Source organism: Sinocyclocheilus rhinocerous, unplaced genomic scaffold (assembly GCF_001515625.1).
Source record: "Sinocyclocheilus rhinocerous isolate Xijiao unplaced genomic scaffold, SAMN03320098_v1.1 scaffold184, whole genome shotgun sequence".
Classification (NCBI taxonomy): domain Eukaryota; kingdom Metazoa; phylum Chordata; class Actinopteri; order Cypriniformes; family Cyprinidae; genus Sinocyclocheilus; species Sinocyclocheilus rhinocerous.
In genome coordinates, this window is record NW_015659717.1 from 6,682 (window position 1) to 18,438 (window position 11,757).

Below are 11,757 nucleotides of genomic sequence, written 5' to 3' on the forward strand. Positions count from 1 at the left end.
ATGTCTTCTTGAGAGCAACAGAATGGAACAGAAATCAGCAGATCTAGCTTCTTTCAAACTTGGACTATTTTTAACTTGAAAAGGCACATTTTGTGATGGGACGCTCAAAAAACAGTGCAAGACATGATGACGCAACAGCCAAACTCATGCATCTGCATTTTTATGACTCTAGCAGTGATGATATAAATGGGATGAATTTAAAGATACAACTTTTCAAAGGAAGTATTTTTTCAATGAAGCCAATCTCAATTCCCAACTCTAGTCATCATACTCAAAGGAATAGATACAAGTCAAATCTGAAGCTTAGTTGGGATAAACTAAAACGACCTACCTGTTTCCAGAGGAACTCATCGTCCTGATTGATCCTCCACGTGGTGAGGAGGTGTATGGAGGACAGCACTCCTCCACTGAGCACTGCCGCCCTCATCCGCACGGGCAGCAGCGTGTAGATGATGTAGATGAAGAAGACGGACCACCAGATCCCCTCGGAGGCGCTGCGGGGGGCCACCATCAGCACCCCGAACACCTGCACCACGATTAGCACTCCAATCACAAGGTAGCTGACCATCCACATGTAGTCCTGGTGGAACCCATTTCGGTTGCACACCACCATTAGCACCAAGAACAGGGCCATGGCCACGGAGAGCACAGAGGCGTAGACCACATCGGGCGGTCCGTGGATGCAGTGGAACGTGAGCATGACCCCACAAACGATCACCAAGACGCCCATCAGCATCGTGAGCGAGCTCTGGTTGAGCCTAAAGAAGTAGCGCTGGTAGAGACGCTCCAGCTTGCGCGACTGGAACTTCTTGGATTGGAACACACGAACCACCCGCTGCCAGCAGTCCGCCGCCGTCACCGACCCCGCGCCGCTGGCCATGTCATCGCTGGAGCCGTCGCAACCCGAGCCGTCCCCTTTTCTCCCCTTGACCCCGCCGTCCTCGAAACCCAGGTCCACAGATTTAAGCCCCACCCCCTCCCCCCCCATTTTCCCGTAGTGGTCTTCCTGCCATCCGCAGCGCACGCCGAAGTTGCCTCCTCCGGACCGGGTGGCCTGAGCGTGGGGCGGCTGGGGAGGAGGCTCCATGGCTTCCACGTCCCGCAGGCAGCTCATGTAGCGTGGGTTGCAGAGAGAGGAGCCAACCTTGCGCTTGGACTTCTTGCCATTGCGCTCGCCCCACGCGGTCTTACGGTCATCCACTCTGGCTACTAGGAAGCCGTTGATCCAGGACATTCTGTAGGAAAACCAAAGTCAGAGAGGTGCATGTTTATGCGGGTGAATGGCAGACAAAAAATGTAGTTCAAAAGACTTGTGGAAATGTACTTCTGGTTAAATATGGTTTTAAAAAACTTTTTCCCATTTACAAGAAAAGATTACATTTAATGACTCTAAGGGTGCTTTCACACTAGCACTTTTGGTGCGCACCCGGGTTCAACTGACGTCAGAGTTCGGTTCGTTTGGATGATGTGAACGCTGTCTTCCGAACTCAGGTGCGCACCCGCGACCAGTACCCGAGTCCGCTTATAAAGGGTGGTCTGGGGTACGGTTCAAGTGAACTCCAGTACGGTTCGCTGCTGATGTGAACGCAATCGTACCAAATCGCGGAAGTGAACCACTATTAATGACGTATTATTTGATAAAAATGTGTGTTTGTGTGTGTTTCACTCACTTTCCTGACGAGCATGACTGAAACGCTGCAAACAGAGAGCTGTATATCTCATTTCTGTTCGCCTTCAGCGTTCTTTAGAGCATTTGCAGTATATTCGTAAGACAGACGTAAGTGCCGTTATGTACCGAAGCTTTGTAAACAAAACGAACGGTTCAAAAACGTAAATATATAAAAGTGCAGAGAGCAAAGTTATGCATTTGCCGCCTTCTCCTGCACCCTCGTTACTAAGCAACGGGGTAAACAGCTGCTGGCTTGATGATGCAAACAAACCGCGGTTCGGACCCAAATAAAATAATATGAACGCAGTCCAGCAGGGGCAGAGGGAGTGGGGAGCAATCGAACTCGGGTTCGGACCAGGCAAGCGAACCAAGTGTGAAAGCAGCCTAAATTGTCAGGTGGTGTGACCATTAAGTAAAAAGTAATAACATAATTTCCGTAAGCCTTAAGGTACGCTCACATTTATCTTTACTCTGCAAAATTTTGTGGGTGAAATCCAGTCATTCCAATAGGAATCTGGAATTCACACGAGGGAGAAAAAGCTCCCCATGCAGATTTAACTTGTGTTAAAGTTGGTCACATGAATTCGCCGCACACTGACCAAAAGCTGCTTAGTTTGCAATGGCCTTATGTGCTTCATGCATCTCTATACTATTAATAATGGACCTGTTTTTGTACTCAAAATTTCACTGTGGCCACACCTTTAATTGTATTTTTTTTAAAGTTCATAAATGTACTGTATAAAAAGAATTTTTGGTTTTTACAAGCATCAAAAATTATCCATTCATAAATATCTCTTGGAGAGTCCACATGACAGCAGACAAAAGCATTTTTTATATTAATAAGCTTATAAATAATATTATTATTCTTATAAATAATAATAAAACATTTTCCTAAACTACCTAACAAGGTTTTCTTTACATGAATTTCAATATTGTAATGAAGGTTTTTTATTCTTTATTGATTTTAGGATATTTTTTACTTTATGCCCCCAAAGATATTAAAATTAATTTGAACTGAGATATTAAAAACATGTTCATCAGGGAAGAGGTATATTCAAGCCATTGTATGTACACTACCATTCAGTAAGATCCTTTTTGTTTTAAGAAATGAATTATTTTATTTAGCAATAAAGGGACAACAAAGACTTAGACTATTACAACAAATAATATTCAAATAAATTAATCTGTTCTTTAAAATTTTTATTCATCAAAAAATCCAAAAAAAAATATTAAACAGCACAACTGTGAGCTGCAAATCAGCACATTAGAATGATTTCTGAAGAATCATGTGGCACTGAAGACTGGAGTAATGATACTGAATGAATAAATTAAATTTAAAAATATATTCAAATAGAAAACACTTGTTTTAGATTGTAAAATATTTCGCTATAGTAATGTTTTTACTGCTTTTTTGATCAAATAAATGCAGCCTTGATAAGCATAAGAGACTTCTAAAAATATTTTAAAATCTTACCCCAGCGTATAAACTGCATTTTTAATGTGTTTTAATAAATGAACAGATGACGTCATTGACTCATGCACGTGGCAGAATGAATGGATGAAATAATGCATATTTTTTGGATGTCTTTACCTGTGTGGGTTCTGGTGTGCGCCCCAGCCCTGATCTTGCTGTCCGAGACACTCATTTAGAGCGGTGGATGAGCGAAAGCAAAAATGTAGAGTTCTGATAAGTGATTGATGGCTATCAGGGAGTCCAGTTTCGTTTAGTTACTGAAGACTGGCCTGATGGATCTGAAGATCTGATACTTTGTTCAACTGTATCTTCACAACGCCTGGATCTGTTGATGATAAACCATCAATAGAAACAATGTAAGACAAATAAAATCCATTAACATAATCGATCCATCTGGACAATGAACAAACTAGAGTTATTGCACTACATGCTTTCGCATTGTCTAAAATTCCCTTCCTCTGACAGGTACACTATTTAAGAGGCTGAAATTACACGGCACATGAACTAAGCAATAAAAACACCTACAACAAATATAGAAAGCACCAGGTTAATTTCCCTAAACTGTCACTGTATTTCTGATCAACTAGAGGCAGCTCTTAAATCAATATATGCATTACTTCCTTACTAGTAATGATTAATAACAATATGCCTAAGTAAACAAGTTAAGAAGCTTCAGAAACAGGTACATTAGATGTTAGTTTTACATTTAATCCTCACCATTTTAAGATATTCTGAACTCAGTGGAAGTGGCAGTGGAAGGACGAGAGATTCTGCTAAAGATTCGAAAGGAGATGGATGAGAAAGAGAGTCAAGACATCAGCAAGATCAAATATATTTTCAAGTTCAGGAAGTTCGCAGGAATGAGAATACTCAAATTTCATGTCTTTATTTCACCATTATCATTTCTAATACTTCTAAATCACCATATGCACTACATTTTCATAGCACAGGTTCATTTAAATCTAGAGTACCTTTCTTTTAATCCCCCTTCATTTTTTAAACCATTGATAGTTTTGTGTATTTTATGCAATCTAAGCACTTTATATGCTCTCTCAATATAGTACATCTTGAGAATCATGCAAATAAAGCTTTATTGACTGCAACGCTGAATATGAAAACTAAGTATCACTGCATAAGCAGATATTATTATTACACTGCTCTCTGGAACACTTGATTTGCATTGGACAAATATTTCCAAGTAATGACAGTTGTCCAGGGCAACACTGTATAACTGACTGCTTAACATTAATTTATGACTTTGCATTAATCCACGCTGACTAATTGTTCAAAGACTTGGACTCACGTTTTTTAGCACTGCATATTAAATTTAGAGGTCAAAATATATTGCAGGACATGCCACTTTCTATCAATGATAATTGTTTGTTTAATTTGAAAGCAACAGTGTCGGTATATCCTGCCTAATTAGACAATGACAGATTACTAGAGGTAAGAAGTGATCATCTTAAATGGATCCAATCACTCAGTCCTAGCAGGCCTAAACCAGCAGAACGAACATATGAATGAACAATATTCATATAAAAACTAGCAAACAGAGCATACACTCTTAATTACAGTTTTTATTTTATGCTTTATTAATATGTGTATCTATTATAATGTCATGTATCCTAGTTCAGTTTGTTGCAGCTATGATTGAGCTCATAAAAAACTTGGAAGCTAGATGAATTTACATTTACATTAAACAATGGCCAAATTAATGTACGTCTCTCATTATTGCACTTTTTAACAATAATAATAACTCTCAATAAAATTGGCTATTTTAATATGTTTGTTGATATTATAAAACTGTCAACCAAGTCATAAACTTATTTCCAGTAGAATTTTTGCCTGTTAAAGTATGTATCTCTTTCCAATGCGTTTCCACAGTTAATAACATTGTAAATCTAGCATTTTCTAAATTTGTATGTACATTTACAAAACTGGTGTTTCTAACAGCTGAGGCAATAACGCATAGTTGACATCTTTCTCTCTTCTGATCAGTACGAACAATCTGTCAATATTTTTTCCTCTTTTGTAAAGTCATAGACATGTTATCGTCAGTTTTTCTTTTGATACTGGAGCAAATGGGAGCGTCATTTTTTGTTTTTTTGCCTACAAGCTATGTGTTGTAGTTTTTGTTTATTATGGTGCGTTCAAGTCATGTCGGATAGATCGTATTTACGAGTTGAACGCACATGAACGCCACCACAAAGTCGTTATTACGAGTGGGAAACTCTAAATTTTCTTTAAGCCCCGAGTTTCCGAGTTGGGGGCGTGTCAATGAGAAACATGGCGGAATCGATGGATGCAACGTCTGTACTTGACGGTAAATTTTTGTTTAAATTGATAGTTTAGTTGTCCTATAAACTAACTAAAATTGGTCATGTAGAACTGCATGTCTGATAGAGTGAGACAGAGAGATTGCCAAAGTAAAACATAAATCACAATACTTATAGGTATTAAGCAGTGACATTGTCAGGCTTTTTATTTACAAAAAATAAGCTTTTTGAATGTGGCAGACAGACCCTGTTGTATTTTCTTGTAATTTATTAAATTGTGCCGCCATCTTGTGCCGACTAAACTGACTTGAACGCACCTGACGTCGTAATTACTACTTGTCAACTCGTAAGCACGAACGTCCCAGGATGACTTGAACGCAGCATTACTAAATTAACCCAGTTACTACTTCCACTTCTGAGAAAACCAGAAATGTCAAAAGCATCCTTTAAAAGCAACTTACATTTTACCACAATGGTTCTACACAATAAGATATAGTATGATAGTGTATAGTAAGAAACAGTAGTATAGTGCTAGTATGCTATTTCTAGCAAGTTCACTCGAGAACCGCTTAGGTACGATTCAGTCCGATTTATGAACGAATCACTCGGTTCTGAGAACCAATTCATCGATGAGCTCCAACTCAAAACAATGATTCATTCACGAACCGAACATCGCTAATTTTGATGAAACAACGATCTAATGACACAGTACAATACATGTAAGCTCATAACCAATCTACTCCGAGTCATATTCAGAATCTGAGGCCATACTAAAGATGAGAACTGCATAGCCTATGTGGTTGTATATGTATCGCGCTGTATTCCCTTCGGGACGTTTGCACGACATTTCAGCAGCTGTGCGCTGATGTTACATAATGCAAATATAGAGATCGCAGTGTCGCATCAGTCTCAACACTATTTGTTATTAATCTAAATCCCCGTTTCCTTTTATGGAAGACAGCTGCATCAGTCAAATTGTGCTTCCATTTTTTTTTTAAAAAGAACATAAAACGCCTATTTACGCTAGAAAGCATCGACGCGTGCACGTATAAACATCAACGACTGTTCGCCATCGCCATAACATATGCATGCTGCAAAATTTCAGGCGCTTCATCGATGGCTCATGTTGCCAGAAGAACTATGCAGCATTTCTCCCATATAGGCCGTTTGGAGATGTTTCGTTCGTTACATAACACTGAATGTGTGTTCAGCGTTCAGTGTGTGTGTGCGTGTGTGTACCATATTCGCAGCAGTGACCGTGTCGAGGCTGTTACAGTAACAGTGTGCGGATACTTGTGCAACACAGCATGTCACACCCGACCGCCAAGTGTGGGCTACACAGCCCCGTCCTCCACCCAAAAATGCCCAATTCTAGCGCGCTACGGGCGGTGCACACATCCACTCGGTCCATATCTGCGGTGGACATGTTATAGGGATCATAACGCGCGAAACATTCCAACGCATCAGTCATCATCGCCTTGTTTTACAGAGGCAAACACGCTCAACTCAACCATCAGATGAACATCAAGCCTTATGCCTCAAGCCTCACGCATGCCATCTATTTAGACACCGGCGGCTGCGGTTTTGCACGTTATTTCACGTATTTTGCGGGAGCGCTCGACCTTTAGGGCAATATCAGCAGTGCGAGCTAAGACAGGCATTGCATTAAATCTTGAATATATCGCTGGTGTGAATGGAGAGAGGGGTGTTGCATTTGGCCGTTGCTTATTCGCCATGTCAAAACTCAGGGCTAATGCTGCATTAAAGCCGTCTACACGCACGTATCCGACTCTTCCGAATGTCCTCTATACAAGGCAAACGCTTGTATAACGTTTGTCCATCAGAAATCATACTAGAAAGCAGCCCTACATAAAACATGACTGATCACCCTAGAAAAAGATCTGACTCACCGTGGACATCTCTCCGGTTCTGGTGCGACAGCGGTGGCGTCTATCCTTCGATCGCTCCGCGTCCTTGTTATCGGCAGGGCGATGTGTTTTTTGCAGGCTTCGAGGACGAGGGGACAGAGGGCCACAGACGGTGAAGCTCTGCCTCGCTTGTGCTCCCGTCGTTTCCCAGCCTCTCCCCCTTCACACAGACGCGGTGCCAGTCTCGGTCTCCACGCGTCTCAACACTCCCCCTAAAGGCCTGCGAACAAGCAGCTCCTCACTGCCAGCTGCTTATACCTCAAAAAAATTGTCATCCAAAAGAAAATTCCCTCCAATTCTAAATCCATGGCAAAACATATACGGTTAAAGTTTGGCCCATATGTGCTCAGCCATGCCATACCTAGGCCAAATGTGACAGCTATCAGCCACATTTGGCCCAAACGTTCTTGCTATCTGGGAAGTGATCAAGGCCATTGAAAGCAGGAAGAACCACTTTCTAAAAGCCAAATAAACTCTAAGGCTGATGATACACGGGGCAACTTTTTGAGCAATTTTGCAGAGTAACGTTTTATGAGCAATTTTGCTTGGGCACTTTTCCATTGAGAATGGGTAACAAATTTCTATCTGGATATTTTAGATCAGTCTTGGGCCCTGTGTCTCATCTGGTGGCCCATTGACAGCAACATTGCTCAAAAAGTTGCCCCCTGTATCATCAGCCTAACAGATTAAGAAAACACTATATAATGCTTTTAAATACTTCACTTCAGACTATATCATGTTTTGTGTCCTTATCTAAACCACTGAATCTTTTGCCACATATTACATTGATATTATTTATTTATTTATTATTTAGACATTTCTTATCAATGTAACTTATGGTACAAGTTTACGGTATATACTGTTCAAAAGTTTGGTGTCAGTAATTTTTCCACTGATTTTTAAATTTTTTTTATTTGGCAAGGTTGCGTTAAATTGATCAATCAGCATATTAGAATGATGAGGATCATGTGACACTGAAGACTGGAGTAATGATGCTGAAAATTCAGCTTTGTATCACTGGTATAAATTACATTTTAAAATATATTCAAACAGAAATCACTTATTTTAAATTGTAATATTATTTCACAATTTTACGGTATTTTTTTATCAAATAAATGCAGCCTTGGTGAGCAAATGATTAAACGGTAGTGTAAATTAATTCTCTGAATTATGTCTTGCTCTTATCATTCTAAGAACGTGATGTCATATCATTATGTTTTCGACAACAACAACTGCAGGCCAAACTGCCGCAGTGACTCAAACTCAAATGCGCCATACTAACTTATGCAACTATACGACGGTCTCATAAAACACATTTAAGGTAAACCATTTCCAGTTTACTCATTCAACAAGTGCCCTATATCCAAATCCAAATGAACTGTTTTTATGATGCACTGCAAAAACGTACTAGGCAATGAATTCTAGTGAACATATTAGACAAATTTCCATCTGTACTGAGCTGTGTAATTATGCAAACCAAATATAACACTATGAATGGCTATTGTGTAAATGTTTGGTATACATACTTCCACGCACATTTGAATAGACAGGGAACAAGCCAAGACAAATGCAGCTAGTAAGTATACTAAAGACTACCTAGTGAAGACAAACCTGTTTCATTTTAACACAGCACACCCACCCCTTATGAAGCGCAGAAGGATATGTCTTGCGAGCATTAAATGATGTTGATTAAAACATCTAAACACACACACTAGGACACAAACATGAGCGGCCTGCTTTTCATTTACACAAAAGCTTGGAATGATTTCCGTCTGCTGTGTTTACACAATTGTAATTCAGTGCCGCTATACACTGCGTGTTACTTTGCTGTTCTGTGGTGAAGGCAGACATGAAAAAGGGTAAAGTAAATACAGTACTATTTGTCTAATGCTCAGCTGACAAATAGGTCTGGATAGACTGCCAGATCTTTTACCCTTCATAGGTTCCTCATTGCCTTGAGGTAGGGCTGAGCTCTCTGAGGAAGCGGTGCTGCTATTTGAACCAGCGCTGCTGTTCGTTTGATTCAGCCGCAGTATCGTAGAACTGTAATAGGGAAACTGGAAGATAATATATACCATTAACAGCTCTTTTGCTACCAGAAGGCCATGCTTGTGAGAATAGAAGTGTACTAATTAACCCTATTAAGCCTACTTTATCATATTTGATAAAAATGCTAATTTCTAAGGTCTCTATGCTATTAGCATGATCAAAACGTTGCTGGAAAAACCTGTTGTACACAATCTAGTGTGTTTTCTGTCTTCTTATTGATAGATTATACTTATTTAGCAAGTAAAAAGCCTTTTAGTATCATTCTTCAGGTCCTGGTTCATGTATCTTTTTGCTGTGAAATCTTAGAATAACTTTTATATTGGTAATAATTCAAGATAAACACTTATTGGTCTGAAGCAACTTAGGTTCCCTTTCGATACTTCACTTCGTACTGCGTCGCTAGACGCTACGGGAAACTCCTTTTCTCCGATTTACTGAAGCCTTTTTTTCAATCACAGCTGCACTGCCATTGTTTCAGAAATGAACCAATGATGGCGCAGCGGAGCTGCGCGAGCCTATGGCGAAGCAACGTGCCCGAGCCCGCCTAAAGGGGCGGGGCATCTGGCTATATAAGCAGGTGCTCGGCATAGGAGCTCGCCGCCTCTGCTCTCTGCTCACCGCTTGCAGCTCGCAGCTCGCAGCTCGCCGCTCTCAAGCAGCACTGATCAGCACGCCGCTTTGCAGCACCGGATCAGATCGCCGCTTCAGGCAGCTCTGTTCCCGCGTCGCTCTCAAGGCAGCCCCGGTCAGCGCTTCGCTCACGAGCCGTCTGCAGAGCGCCTGTGTTGACGCTTTCCTGCTTGTGGTAACAAAAAAGAGCAAATTTCTGAGCAAATTTTGTGCGATGTTGTTGCAAATGTCGCGCCACGGCTGTGGCTCGTGCAGGACACCACTGCACGCTGATGACGGGCACAGTGAATGCGTGCGATGTCTGGGGAAATCCCATGCAGAAGCCGCGCTCACTGAGACGTCATGCTCCCACTGCGAGAGCATGAGTCTCGCCTCTTTGCGCTCGCGGATAGCTTTCTATTCAGAAAGCAACCCCGCCCCTCGCGCCCCCCCCGTTTCCTTCCTCACAGGAACCTGTGAGGAAAAAACAGCGGGGTAGAGGATCACAGCGCTCGGATATGAGTGAGCTTACGTCGGATCAAGGCCCGCGTACCTCATTCGCTCCACAAAGAGAGGTTTCCCCCGTCTCGTTCTCCCATCCAGACCAGTGCCCCTCTGCCATCACGAGTGACCTGGTCTCATTTGGGGGATCAGATGACGAGCCGCTTGATGACAGTATGTCCCTAACAAAAAGGCTTTTACAGCCGCTACTTCCTCGTCCCCAAAAAGGATGGCGGCCTCAGGCCCATCCTCGATCTCAGGATTTTGAACTGCGCCCTGATAAAGTGCGCATTCAGAATGACCACTTTGAAACAGATCCTCTCGCTAATTCGCCCAGGGGACTGGTTCTTCTCTCTGGATCTGAAAGACGCTTACTTTCACATTCAGATTGCCCCTCGTCACAGGCGCTTTTTGAGATTCGCCTTCGAGGGAGTGGCATATCAATATACGGTCCTGCCGTTCGGGCTGTCTCTGGCCCCACGCACTTTTACGAAGTGCATAGATGCGGCTCTCTCCCCTCTGAGACAGATGGGAATCCGCATTCTGAATTACCTCGACGACTGGCTTGTCTTAGCCCAGTCAGAGGCCGAGCTGATAGCCCACAGATCCTCCCTCCTCAACCACTTAGAGTGCTTGGGGCTCAGGGACAATTACGCCAAAAGCTCAATGATTCCCAGCCAACGAATTTCATTTCTGGGGGCTGTCTTCGACTCAACCCAAATGAGAGCTGTAGCCTCGCCGGAACGTGTCCTGGCTATACAGCGGCTGACGACCGCCTTCACGATTGGCGCGTCCCTTCCTCTCAGAGTGTTTCAGAGGATGCTGGGCCTTATGGCCTCTGCATCGCCAGTACTGCAGTTAGGCCTCCTTCACATGCGGCCTCTTCAACACTGGCTGAAAGCTGGCAGTATGGCAGGCCTTACAGTCCTTCCTACCACATCTAGAAGGATGCCATGTCTTAGTCCGATCGGACAACATGACGGTAGTATCCTACATAAATCACCAGGGTGGCCTTTCCTCCTTCAGGATGGCAAAGAGCCTACTGGAGTGGGGCACACATTGCCACTTGCGCTCCCTAAAAGCAGCGCACATACCGGGCAAACTGGGAGCAGACATGCAGTCTCGGAGCAACGTCCCCTCTGGCGAGTGGATGCTTCACCCCCAGACGGTTCAGAGAATATGGGAGATCTTCGGGAAGGCAGAGGTCGACCTCTTCGCCTCAGAAGACAACTCTCACTGCCCAATCTATTT

The 11,757-nt window shown here is 42.5% G+C and overlaps 1 pseudogene; it reads right to left on the reverse strand.

Annotated features, from left to right (window-relative positions):
* Positions 1-331: 331 nt before the first annotated feature.
* Positions 332-7,547, reverse strand: LOC107724176 (adenylate cyclase type 6 pseudogene; annotated as a pseudogene).
* Between the last annotated feature and the right edge of the window lie 4,210 nt (positions 7,548-11,757).